This window comes from Pinus tabuliformis, chromosome 1_2, assembly GCF_031772625.1.
Source record: "Pinus tabuliformis cultivar Carrire ecotype Pingquan chromosome 1_2, CPIR1, whole genome shotgun sequence".
In the NCBI taxonomy this organism is placed as follows: Eukaryota; Viridiplantae; Streptophyta; class Pinopsida; order Pinales; family Pinaceae; genus Pinus; species Pinus tabuliformis.
In genome coordinates, this window is record NC_142298.1 from 1,360,350,448 (window position 1) to 1,360,364,403 (window position 13,956).

The 13,956-nt window shown below is 41.2% G+C and overlaps 1 pseudogene across 1 annotated transcript; it reads right to left on the minus strand.

Moving 5' to 3' along the window:
* Positions 1 to 6,616: 6,616 nt before the first annotated feature.
* Positions 6,617 to 11,265, minus strand: LOC149211281 (pentatricopeptide repeat-containing protein At2g13600 pseudogene; annotated as a pseudogene). The gene is made up of 2 exons (XR_016253001.1): positions 11,129 to 11,265; positions 6,617 to 11,007 (listed from the first exon to the last, which is right to left on the minus strand). The product of XR_016253001.1 is annotated as a pentatricopeptide repeat-containing protein At2g13600 pseudogene (transcript).
* Between the last annotated feature and the right edge of the window lie 2,691 nt (positions 11,266 to 13,956).

Sequence of the window (13,956 nt, forward strand, 5' to 3'; positions counted from 1 at the left end):
AGGCAGTTCAATAATATTAGAAAAGTTTTCACTTCTATCAACAAACCCCCATAATGGGAAATAGGGTTTTAACTAATAGTTTGAAGGTAACTATTTGGAAACTGTCTAAAGTATAACTGATTCGAATTTAAAATTAAAATAGATTAAATAATTTCTGAATGGAACGACTATTCATGGTGTTGCCTTCGCGGCTTTGATGACTTGATTTTCTTCGTCGAGCCTGTAGGAGAGAACGAGTGAGCCCCACGCATCCTAACAATTGGTGCTTGTGTGGTAATGAGGGGGATTTCGCTCCAATCTTCTGGTTGTTCTGTCACTGATTACATTGGCTGCACTGGGTGGAAAACTTGTGACGTGGAAGAGACAAGCTCCCTCGTAGTATGTCATTTAAAATGTCTCTTCAACTTAGTGAGTTTTTCCCAATCTGCGGCAGACAACCAAGGCACTTTCTTATACTTAGTAATTACCACTACCAGCCGAGACCTAGTTTGATATCGTGCAGCCAAAAGACTCTATATGATTTTATCGATCCTAGCCAAGATGGTAAAATCTCTACAAAGATCGTTTACCACTATATATGAAGAGACTATCTCGTCACCCTGCATAGCCAAACATCCCAGATCTCGCTCTGTGTTCTTCAATTGCTCACAGAAGCTTTCCCAAGACACCATCCAATTATCATTTCCCCATAATGAAGGCACACCAAACCTACCGAGATAATTCTAGTCAGTTCGGAAATCATTCATTTCTTTCACGACCTTTTCGAATTCTTCTTGCATTACTTTGATGGCTGCCTGTTTCTCTCTTAGCATATAGATGGAAACGATACAATCGTCCCTGGAAGGCAGCTCTATCATCTTCCAAGGTATTGATGAGATCAATGAGGGAATCGACATCCTTTAGTCTTTCATCGAGGGTTGTGGTAGTGCTTTTTGCCTCTAGGCTTGCATTCTTCATTATGCCCTTCTCACAGTGTGAAAGGATTTCTACATAGGCTTTAACTATGGTGATTTTCTACCATATCTCTCTCCATATCTCATCCTTGGCTTGCACTAATATTTGCCTTCCCAGTATTCAAACCTGAAGTGCTTCCCAAAGGGACTTTGCTTCGTTATGTTTGTTCTTCAAGGCATATTGAATATGTTCGATTTCTGCATTCTTTTGTTCTACTAAATTGTCTGCCCTACATTCAACTCTTCCTTTCTTTGCTTGGGCCAATTTTAGCTCCTGCTCCAGTTGAGTTATTTTCACATGTAACAGTTTAGGATCTTCAGTCTCCGATGTTTAGGAAAAATCAATAGCTTGATCAATCGAAGCCTTATATTCTGCCAACAGCTTTAGATAGTGTTCCTCTTTCTCGTGATATTCCGTTGTCAACAACTCCATCCACTTGAGAGCATCATGTCGTTCTTCTTCCTTGAGTCGTAAGGCCACTTCCATCTCCTAGAGGCGGGCTTCAACCTCTTCCTTCCTCTCAAAAGCCTGAATTAGAACGTGAGGATCATGATCAGGAATCTTAAGAATGGATTGAAGGGCTTTGATCTCTTTCTCCTTTTCCTCTAGCAACATTTTTATAGGCCCTGTATCTTTTTGTTGGCCTCATTGCTGAATGATAATGTCTTCTAGCTCCTTTATTTGATTAGTTTTTGTTTTTAATGCCATGCGCGCCACTCTCAGTTGCTCGGACACCTTTCCGAACATCGCTTGCACTTTTTTGTTCCCGCCGGATGAATCGAGTAATCTTCAAGCCACAATTTCACTTGCTTGTCGATGCAGATTGATGACATCCATGTCTGACACTCTTCCCAAGTTGATACCTAGTGAAGAGGTCGTAGAACCCAACACCTGTTGGTTTTCCTCAATCTCAGGTTGGACAACACTAAGGTTTAAAACATTCATATCGAAGTCAGCAACAAAGATAAACTGGGGACCATCCGCGAGAATCATATCTTTAATTGGTGAGGTGTCAATCGATTGAGATTGTTCTAAGAATACGGCCTAGTCGACACCAATTGTTGTTATCTTCTTCTGCCATGTAAAGGTATGCTTGATGTCAAGGGCCAGTATCCCTGAGTCTTTGGGTTTTATCTCCTATAAGGTCTGTCAGATTTTTTTGTCCAGTTGTTTAATTTCTTGCTTGACTAAGTCTGTATCCACATCTCCTACCTTCGGCTTCACCTGATGTGACATCTCGGATAAAATTAAGGCCTCTGACTTTCTCTTAGACACAGGGGTAGCAAGCACGAAAAATTCGGGTCTGCATCCCCTTCAAGTATCTGAACTTTTGAATGGCTCGAACCAACATATGTGGCAGTTTCTGTCATTTCCATAGATGTCGTTGAGTGCATAGTATGACTGACAGAAGTTATGATATTGGCCAACTTTTCTACTTTTGACCTCTTTTCATGGACATAGGCTGATAATCCGACCTGATTCTTCAGAGCTGAAATGATCCCCATAGGATCATAGTGCCAGAGGTCATCCTGCAAAAATCCCAAAGACAGCATTTCCTTTTCCAAAACCTCTATTACATTTTTATTCTTAGCAATTAAAGGAGAAATAACAAATGGATAACTAAACATTGATCCCTTTTTCTTGGATTCAAAATGCAACTCATTTACTATCATTTCTTGCCTTAAGAACTCATAAGAAAATAATAATGGTGATACATACTTAAGCAACAGAAAGGGTCACTTATCAAATCCATATAGTCAGATGACAGTGTAATCAGGAAATAAAAACCAACGTTCGCTACTATGTTCTTTTGTCAGTCTCAAAGTTCTAATTTGTTCTTCTGAGAGTCTATTTACATCTGCTTCTGATAACTTAACCCTCAATGGGTATGAAAAACAATTTGTGTAATGTGAATATGCATGGGGAACACGCTGGGGATATATTGCATTAGAGCAGCCAAAAACTTCTTATTCCTGATGGTCGACATTTGTAGTGCTAAGAAGAAGCCTAGAGGATAAAAAATACGAAGGATAATTAAAAAGAATGAGGTGCACGAGGTATGAACAATGGCGGCATGAGCTAAAAGGAATAGTTGTGGACAAATCAATTGTATGAGCCCGGATCAAGTATTTAAAAAAGTTTATGGCTTGGACATAGGGTTGAAGAGTAACGAGCCATATAGCCAAGAAAATTGACTCATCCATTTTGCTATCGTCGGCTAAACCAAATATGACAAAGAAAAGAGAGGTTAGAGTCTGATAGAAAGGTTTCAGGGACTACGTCTGTACAGGGAAGAGCAACTTTAATTCAGCGGTTGGTTTTTCAAATAAGGTCGCGAAGAATTCGAGCTTGTCACCTTCTACCCAAGTAATGAACTCGCAGTCTAGTCCCTTGTTAGTTATATCGATTCCCTGGGCAGGAATCCCTAGCATATTTGCAACAATTCCCTCGTCCAGCTTTAGGAAAAGCTGGCAGCTGGACTTACAGAAGAATGTCTGGTGGTCGTGGTCATACTGCTCAGCTAATAACCAAATTAAATCGGGGTCGAAGTTAACAGGAGGAAGAGTTGTATGCAAGACCCCAGACTTCAGTAAACACAAATCGTCGCTAGACTCAGCAAAGGAGAGGGTGAGGGTTGTTTTTCGGGTAAGTACGTTTGTGAGAATTACTCTCGTGTCCTAAACCCCAAACCGCTGATTAACAAGGGCTTCCTTCCCGGACGACTCAGACATGGTGTAATTTCATTGTTAAACCATTAATTACATAAGAGGATGAGCTAGGGTATCTTACCACGTAAAGGAACGTAGCTTCTAGGATCAAGCTACTTCGCCCTTGTTTTTTACCATGGACTAGCTTCTGCAGGAAACCTACAAGAATGAAGTCGAACGAGCGAAATGGCAAAAAGGTTGGCGGCAATTAAGATTAAATAGGAATTACGAGGTTAATTAAATATCGCTGACAGATGTCATTCGGCCATTGAATAACTCACCGACAGAGGAAAGAGGGGCCCGCTCATCGCACGATAGCGGAATGGTTATATCGCGTGCAACTTATGATGCGACTGTCGTAGATTTGTGATGGGTGAATGGCCAGTATTACATCGAGCTAGGAGGGTTGTAACAGTCGCGCAAGTTCTCATGCAATGAGACCTAGCGACTGTCTGATTGACTAGGAACGGACGGCGGAGATCCATCGGGCGGGAGGACTATGGTTAACTCCCATGTTAGTTTGAATGCAACGTTGATGGCTTAGCTATCAGATCTCTAATCGAACGGTTAATTATTTGCAACACGCACTACGGTTAAGCCCATCGCGAATTTGGTAACACGTTAAAGGCACAACAAGACCAAATGCGATAACCCTATCAGGACCGTCGATCTTTCGCCTGGGGAAGATCTTCGTTTGTTTTTGCACATTAGATAATGCCCCCGATTTCATTTAGCTCAATATATTTATTTATCTGTTTGACTTTAGCTATGTAATAAAATTGAGAAGGATGAGGGGATTTTTAGCGCCTAACACTTAGACACAAATTGGAGCTCCTTTGATGTGTGAAATGAGGATGGAGGTTGCCCTTATATACAATTTGACATGATGATTTTCCTTTACAGAGGTGACGCCGACCTTGACATTTGGAGGCAAATTCAAAATTTTCAATTTTCAATTTTCCCCGCCTTGATAGGGTTATGACTTATAGAATTTATTTTGAGTAAATAAATATTTTTCCTTATCCAAATTTGATGATCTTTAGGTCGAATTTGGTCCTCTCAAAAAGAGGAATTCAATGCCACAATTATCTTCCCCAAAGGAGCTGTCCAAAGTGCAATTTATCAGTAGTTGCCAATTTTAACAGGGAATCTCTAAGTGTCAACCATCTCTGTTCAAATCGACCTTCGTCAACATAGTTTCGAGAATTTTGTTGAAGGCCTCAACAGTGTTGCTTGTATGTGGATGATATAGTGTGCTCTTTGGATGGTGGACCTGGAACTCCTCGGTCATTGCTTCAATATTCTGATTTAAGAAATGAGTTTCTTGGTCACTCATCAAGATTTTGGTGCATCCAAAGCAAGTGACGACGTTTTCAAATAAAAATTTAGCAATGGTCTCCATGCTACAATCCTTGACAGGTGCTACTTCGGCCCATCTGATAAAATAATCCATTGCAGCGATAAAGTATTGTGCTCCACTCCTCTTCATTAGTGGATTGATTGGTTCAATGAAATCGACAGCCCATGTCTCAGATGGCTGTAAATTTAATTGTGGATGGAGCGGCATCTCATCTCATCATGAAGGTTTACCCTCTCTTTGACCCACATCGCAGTTATGACAAAAGTCCTTTGCATCACTGTGGATTGTTGGCCACCACAGGCTCACGTGCAAAATCTACCTACAAATTACGTATGGACTCATGGTTGTCCTCATTTTGTTGCTTCATTTTGGAGTTCCTTTCTATTGACAAGAGGAACTTAAAAGCCCTCCTTGCTTTGCAACCTCATGGATTTAAGCATTTGGATCTGCATTGTCTTCAAAGCTGCAACCTAATTGGAATAGGGAGTTGTAGTTCTCCTCGCTTTGCAGCATTATGGGTGTGTGCAAACTTGATCTGCAATTAAAATCAGTCTAGCTGCAACACAAATTTGCTTTTATGGAATGAAAAATATGAACTCAATAACCATTCTCCGATAAATGAGACATAAAAGCAGTCATGAACATTCCTAAAGGAAAACATCGACAGACTGCACTTTGAAATTAATCATCCCAACTAATCCGTTACTCACAGTAGACATGGGACATCTAACAATTTAATTTATATTACATCATACCTTTCACAACTTTAAGAAATATACGTCATTATTTAGCCTATTTGCAATGCACTGTTTAAAGGACTGCTCTGCTAAGCTTGGCAACAGAACCCTTTTGCTCACATAAAATCTTTATATGGCATTTCCATCCTTATTCAAAGCTAAAAGAACTAATCAATGAGCAAGCAAAGAATACATATCCCTATTTTTATTCCTATTTTCGTCAACCATTGAGCGTATTCTATTACGAGAGCATGACAATAAATCATGTAATAGTATCTGTAAATTACCAAGTTGTTGATCTATTAAGATGTGATCTACCTAAAGCTTGTGTAAGCTTCAATTCTTTTAACGTCACTATCTTCCCAATTACATATTCTTCAAAAAAATAACACCAGAGGAAGTGGATTTACCATCTCATGGTTTGAGAAATTTCCTTTAAAACTATACATCCAGGATAGATGTATTGCAACAGTTCGTGATGTGCGTTACTATTCCCATTTTCAAACTTCATTTTTCACTCTCATTGACTGATTTGGAAACATGATGCAGAATGTATTGGCATTTACCAATAAACATCAACAGATACATGCTTTTAAAGCTCAATGCAAGTAACAACTCATCTCTCAAAACACTTATATTTGTTGGATAAATAATTTTGTACCCCAAAATGAGCCAATGTGTAAGTCAGTTCCCATTTAGATTTCTGGTCGTGAATGGATGCTTTGGGGTTGCACATATCAACAGATACTTAGCCAAAGCAAGCAAAAGCTGCTTTGAGCAATTTACATTGTCAAAAGAAAATCATGTCTATATGACTTCAGCAACAAGTTCACCCGTTCTGGAGAGCTTCTTGATACTTTGGAGGTCAATGTCCCTCTTTAAATTCCACCCAAACAAAATTGCAGCAATACAAATAGAATATAGAACACTTCTGCACTCTGTATTCCAAAATAATAGAAAGAATTCGCTCCCAACAACGATGATAATTAACTGAGCTGCCCAGTAATGCTCGCATAGACTCGTAGGCACCAAAAGTACCTAAAAACAAAACTTGCCTTCTTAGTGAACCTCAGTTAAGATACCTAGCCCAGCTTACTTTTCATCTATCCAAGCCTAATATAAAGTGTTCCTACTCCCTCATTGGGCATGCCCAACAATGGTTCTTGCTTTCTTTTTCTGACAGATGTTTTCTGGCTAAGGTTGATTGCTAACTATGCTTTTTCATTCTGTACTTCCACACAAATTGGTGTTTTGTTGCCAGGTGGACACAGGGTAGCCAAAAGCATTCCTTAGGTTAAGTCTCATAGATTTGACAAGGTTTTAGTCCTTTGGCCTTAGCTTTCAGCCCATTTACTGATCCAATAGAGTCTTGTGATGTCTCTCCCACCCCATGGGAGGCCAGTCTTCTCAACAAAACACACTTCTCAGACAAAATATGTGAATGCCCATGTTGAAGCTGTTGGAAGAATCACCGCACCTCTATAGAATCTGTAATTTCCACCCTGGGGATCCTAGTCACTGGTTTGTAACGTTTACCAACACCTGAGGGTTTTGGTGTAACGGCAAACCTCCACATGGTACCAGAGCTTGGACCCAGGTTCAATTCCCCCAAGTTGCATTTGAGGGGGGGTGTTGGAAGAATCACCGCACCTCTATAGAATCTGTAATTTCCACCCTGGGGATCATAGTTACTCGTTTGTAACGTTTACCAACACCTGAGGGTTTTGGTGTAACGGCAAACCTCCACAGAAGCATGATCATAAAAAGCAATCATCAGAGCAAAGCCAGTCATGTAAGGAAATATGCTTTTGCTTGTTCTTATAGCATCCGATATCCCAGGAGAACGTAACCAATCCTGGAAAAAATGGAAACAACTGGGGTGTCTTGAAATTTTCTCAACCAGCCACCTTGGAGACAAAAATGATAGTCAAAGAGTTTAATGACATGAATCAATCTCCTAAAACAGAAGTTATTAGCAACAGTCAACTTCTTGTTGAAACAAATGTCATTAGCAACAATTAGCTTCTTGCTGTTTACTAAAGCAACTGTTGCTTTTGCTCCTAGATTTGTGTGTTGGGTTTATATCCAGCTTAACCTGCTAGTCAATTAATTCCATCGTGCCTAAGCTTCTGCAGTTTGAGCATGTCATCTATATTCTACAGCAAATACTTGTACCCTGTTATTGACCTCAATCCAGCTGCATGCTGGTTGCTTTTTCACCCCATTATTATTCATAATTTTCTGCATTTTTGCTACATCATCCCACATACCAACCAAAGCATAAAGTTTTGACAGTAGCACATAAGTTGCAGAATCTTGACATTCTAACTCAAGAATGCAATCTGCAGCATGTTTTCCTAGCTCCAGATTGCCATGGAGTTTGCAGGCACCAAGCAAGGTTCGCCACACCATAGTGTCAGGTTCAAATGGCATGCCAGTGATAACATCCAGTGCCTCATCTAGAAGGCCAACCCTACCAAGGGTGTCGACAATGCAAGCCTAATGCTCTACTGTTGGTGTAACACCATGGCCCTGAGTTAATTCCATTGTGCCTAAGCTTCTGCGGTTTGAGCATGTCATCTATATTCTACAGCAAATACTTGCACCCTGTTATTGACCTCAATCCAGCTGCATGCTGGTTGCTTTTTCACCCCATTATTATTCATAACTTTCTGCATTTTTGCTACATCATCCCACATACCAACCAAAGCATAAAGTTTTGACAGTAGCACATAAGCTGCAGAATCTTGAGATTCTAACTCAAGAATGCAATCTGCAGCATGTTTTCCTAGCTCCAGATTGCCATGGAGTTTGCAGGCACCAAGCAAGGTTCGCCACACCATAGCGTCAGGTTCAAATGGCATGCCAGTGATAAAATCCAATGCCTCATCTAGAAGGCCAACCCTACCAAGGGTGTTGACAATGCAAGCATAATGCTCTACTGTTGGTGTAACACCATGGTCCTGAGTCATAGAATCAAAGTACCAACGACTTTCATCTACAAAACCTACATGACTGCATGCTGACAGAATACCAACGAAGGTGATGTGGTCTGGTTTCATGTCCTTCCTTTGCATTCGTTCAAATAGTTCAAGAGCCTCAATACCATTCCCATGTTGAGCATATCCTGTCACCATGGCATTCCAAGAGACCAAATCCCGTGTAAACATTTTCTCAAAAGCTTTGGATGCATCCTCTATGCTCCCACATTTTGCATACATGTCAACAAGAGAATTTCCCACAGAGACATCTGACTCATATCCAGCTTGGATGATGCACGCATGAATATGCTTGCCCTGTTGCAGAGCTGCTGAACTGGAGCATGCTCTTAGGACACCAGTAAAAGTATAATGGTCCAATTTCAGGTCTGCTAACTGCATAAAGCAAAACAGTTTTAAAGCCTTCTCACTATCTCCATTCTGGGAATATCCTGTAATCATGGCATTCCACGAGACATCGTCTCGTTTAGGCATGTCTGCAAAGACTTTGCTTGCATCTTCTATGCTCCTACACTTTGCATACATGTCAACAAGAGCACTACCTGCAAATATATCCGACTCAAATCCAGTTTTGATGATGTCAGCATGGATTCGCTTTCCTTTGTTCAAAGCTCCTAGGCTTGCACATGCTCTGAAACAACTAGTGAATGTGAACTGGTCAGGTTTCATATCCATCTGTTGCATTTCCAAAAAGGATTTCAAGGCCTGCTCACTATTCCCATTCTGCACATATCCTGCAATCATTGCAGTCCATGAGGAGGCTTCTCGCTTAGGCATACTCACAAACATAGTGGAGGCATCTTCAATTTTTTTACACTTTGAATACATGTTAACAAGAGCATTCCCAACAACAACATCAGATTCGAATCCAGTCTTAATGATGTGGGCATGGACCTGACTGCCCTCCTCCATAGGTGATAAGTTGGCACATGCACTAAGCATGCTAGCAAAGGTAAACTCATCATCTTTCATACCAGCTTGATGCTTTTGGGAAAAGAGTTCCACAGTGCTTTTGCCTTTCCCATTCTGAGCATATCCCACAATCATGGCATTCCATGATACCAGATCATGTACGAGCATAGTGTCAAAAACTTTGCGTGCATCATCTACATCACTGCATTTGGCATAAAAATCAATGAGTGTATTTCCTACAAAAACCTCTGACTCTAATCCACTTTTGATAATGAAAGCCTGAATCTGCTGGCCAGGTTTTACAACTCCTTGACTGGCACATGCATGAAGAACACTGACAACAACAAACTGGTCCATATTCATACCCAGCCCTTGCATCTGGCAAAACCGTTCCAGTGCCTCATCTCCACTTCCATTTTGAGTGTTCCCTGCAATTATCGCAGTCCATGATATTATATCTGGTTCACGGATTCTATCAAACACTAGATTTGCACTCACCATGCTGCCACACCTGGCATACATAACAACCAGGGAGTTCCCCACAGTCAAGTCTGACTCGTATCCAGCTTTAATGATATAGGCATGGACCTGGCTGCCATTTTTGAGGTCATTGGAGTTGGAACATAACCTGAGGACACTAGCAAGGATTATATTGTTTAATTTCAAATCAATTTGTTGCATTTGCTGAATGAGCTTAAGGACGTCATATTTATTGTTATGTTGGTCATATCCTGCTACTAATGCAGTCCATGCTCCCACATCTGGCTCTGGAATTTGGCCCAACACTTTTAGTGCATCCTCTAATGTTCCACGTACGGCATACATTTTAACCAGCGCAGTCCTGACAAAGACATCTACCTCAAACCCAGTTTTTATGATGTAACCGTGGAGGCACTTGCTCCGCTCTGGAGCATTTAGCCTAAAGCAAACACCAAGGATAGCAGACAAGGTTATATGGTCCAGCTTCTCACCTGCACAATGCATTTGCTTGCACACACCGAGCACCTCCCCGTCTAGCCCTTGCTGGATATATCCACCCATCATAGCATTCCACGAGACCACATTTCGCTCGGGCATTCTGTCAAACACTCGGCGTGTATCACCTACACTTCCAAGCTTTGCATACATATGTAAAAGGGCACTTCCTATAAACAAGTCTGACACAATCCCAGCTGTAGTCACATGTGCATGAACCTGCTTGCCATTTTCCAGAAACCCTATATTAGCGCAAGCCTTGAGAATGCTGGAGAAGGTAAATGCTGTTGGCCGGAAGCCATTCCTCTGCATTTTACTGAAAAGATCAAGGGCTTCCCTATCAAACCCACGCCGAGTGTGCCCTGCAATCAACATGGTCCATGAGACTTCATCCCTTTGAGGCATTTTGTCAAACAGATTGCATGCATCCTCTAAATTCTCAAATGCAGAGTACAGATTAATAATGCCATTTCCTATACTTACATCCGATTCAAATCCAGCTTTAATTACGTGACCATGGAGGCACTTGCCCTTAACAGGATCCTTTCTGTTCACATACTTCTTTAATAAATGCTCATATAAGTCAAAATCTGCATTAATCCGAGGTTCTTCTATGGAGCCCAAAATATCCAAGACATCTTTCATTTGGCCCCCGCTATCAATTGTTGTTAAACCTGTGAAAAAGCTTAGCGTGCATACCTCTTTGCCCATTTGGATTTTTCTCCGCTTACAATTAACGGTAACGGCAGACACCCCTGCGATAAAACTAATACCTCTGCCAATAATAAATTGCAAAGGAGTGCGACGTCGGTAGCTGAAATTCCTCACATTTTGCATTTCACTGAGCCTCTATGGGAGTCAATAATGACTTTAATTGCATTCGACTGTTAGGTTGACTGTCCAAAGTGCTAAAAATATGTGATTGTCCCTTGTTTGTTTAAGCTACTCTAAAACCGCTTACAAACTAAGATAGTGTATGAGAAAATGTTTCATACCTGAGGAGTTCTGATGAATTCACCATTTTGCAGCCTCTGCGTCAACCAGCAAGGTGCACGGTAAGTACCTGCTATGCTGTGTACACTTTAATTTGAATGAAAAGAATGCATTCTCTCTGATGTTTGAATGCTGCTGCTTAAAACCTTGAATTCAGTTTGCAGTAATCTCCATATCCAACCTTCCCTCCTCTATTATTTCAAGAACATCAATGAACAGCACATCTGCATTTCCCCACCAAGAGAATTTGGTTAATGAACTTTGTATCTATTCCAAAATGTCATTGTGTTCTATTTACTTTCAAAACCAACCCTTTTCCTCTTTTATAAAATATTATAAAAGAATCATTATCTCATATCACATTTTATCAAATATTGTAGCAAATTTTTATTTTTTGTTATATCACGTATCAAATCATTTTGTTTGATAAATAATAATAAGTATTTAATTTTAATGTTATAGGTAAGTTAAATATTCAATTCGTCTATCATACTCTTTTGTTACTTAGTTAAATATATAATTCTTTTTGGATTAATATTTATTATAAGGTTAAGATAAATTAGATTAATCTCTATTAAATTATAAGTTATTATAATATTTTTTCAACATTAAATAATTAATTCTCCGATAGGGGTCTGAGTCAGCATTAGCGGGTTGTACGGGCCCAAGGCATAATCTAGTTAATTAAGAGTGTCCTCGCCACCCTCCACATGCAGCTAGCACTTGGAGTAGTGGCGGCAAACATGCAAGAGTTATTGCATGGGAGCAGCAGAGTGTTAAGGATATTTGGAGAGGGCAAAAACTTGTTTCAAATGTTAAGGAGAGAAGTGGGGGTGATAACGATCCTGTGGAGGTGGAAAGCAAGGGGAACTCAGAACATCCGGAGGCAATCGACATCCGTAGAACTCGATAGCGAATATTGGTATGTTATCAATCTTCATCTTGCAATTCTAGTTAGAATGGCGCTAAGTATTCAGCCTTGTGTCGAGGAATTGCCAAAGTCTGGGTTGTGGGGTGACGGTTTTTGGAGGGGCTAGAGGCATGGCCTCGCCAGGCTCCAGGTTGAGCCCATGACAATTGTTTTTCTTATCCCTATGTCTGTGGAATTCGGGATCTGTTTGTCTCTAATAGGCACATGCATGGTAGAGGGAATCGAGAGTAGGGATGGTGTAAGTCTCCCACCCATGGGGCTGGAAGAGTGGACAGGGGGTTGGATCTGCAGAGAGTGGGGGGGTGCCTCACCCAGCGTCGGTAAAGGGAGAGTCAAGGGCTCAAGAAAACCCAGATATACCATCTGGTGGCAAGGGGGGAAGGCAAAGAAGCCTGGTCGGTCAAACCTCGAGTCAGTCTGGTCCTATGGTCTCAAATTTTCTGGGTTGGGAACCTCGGCTCAGAAGGTATTCATCTCAGATATTGGGGGAGGGTATGGAGTGATGTCGAGTAATTGAAGTCGGTTATGGTCAAAGCGGACCTGAATCCTAGTGTGTGAGCAGACTGTAAGGGGTTGCTAAGTAAAGGGTTTGGTGGGCGATGGGCTCAGCCCCGCGGATGGCCTGAAACCCACTTCATTCCTCGTAATTATGTTTGGTTGATGAATTCGAATAATGTTGGAAACTGTAGCTATAATATTGACGACATGGTGATAGTTGTTATGGCACTATACTGTTTGTTTAATCTCTGCAATGGGCAGAGGAAGGCTTGCAATCATGAGGACATTAGAATCATGTATTGGCACTCAATTCCTTGTAGATAGTGGAGGGGGTTCCTTACTCGGCTGGTGTCTTTTGATTTTGAAGCAAGTCTGCAGTGGGGGCAAGACCGTTGGCAGAGTCGAGCACCCAACCTGCGGCCCTAGGCAGTAGTAAATTTGAGAGTGCAGTAAAGTGAAGAGCATTTGCTAGATAGAGGTAGAAAAATGAATCGAGCGAAGGGGATAAAGAACAACAGAGGAGGAAACCGAAGTTGAGGGAGGCAAAGAAAGGTGGCCCCGTCTTTGGGAAGCCTACCCAGCTCCTCTAGTGGGGTGACAGGGATGAGGCATGGGCCTAAGCCAGCCTCGTGTATCATTTGATGAAGCAACCCAAGCTTACCACGCTAGTAACTCCAACCCAGTTCAGCAATTAATAACAGAGTGGGAAGAAGAAATTCTGACAGACAGTGGAAGACTTCGACCTAGACCTAGATGAGTGGAAAGTAGTGGCCCTCCAGGTCATACTAGAGGGAGAGTTACTCAGTACAAGAAGATTGTGCACTTATTCTGGATGATGAAGAGTATCCTAGCGAAAGTTATGGAACAGTTTCCTCTAGACCTGCATGCA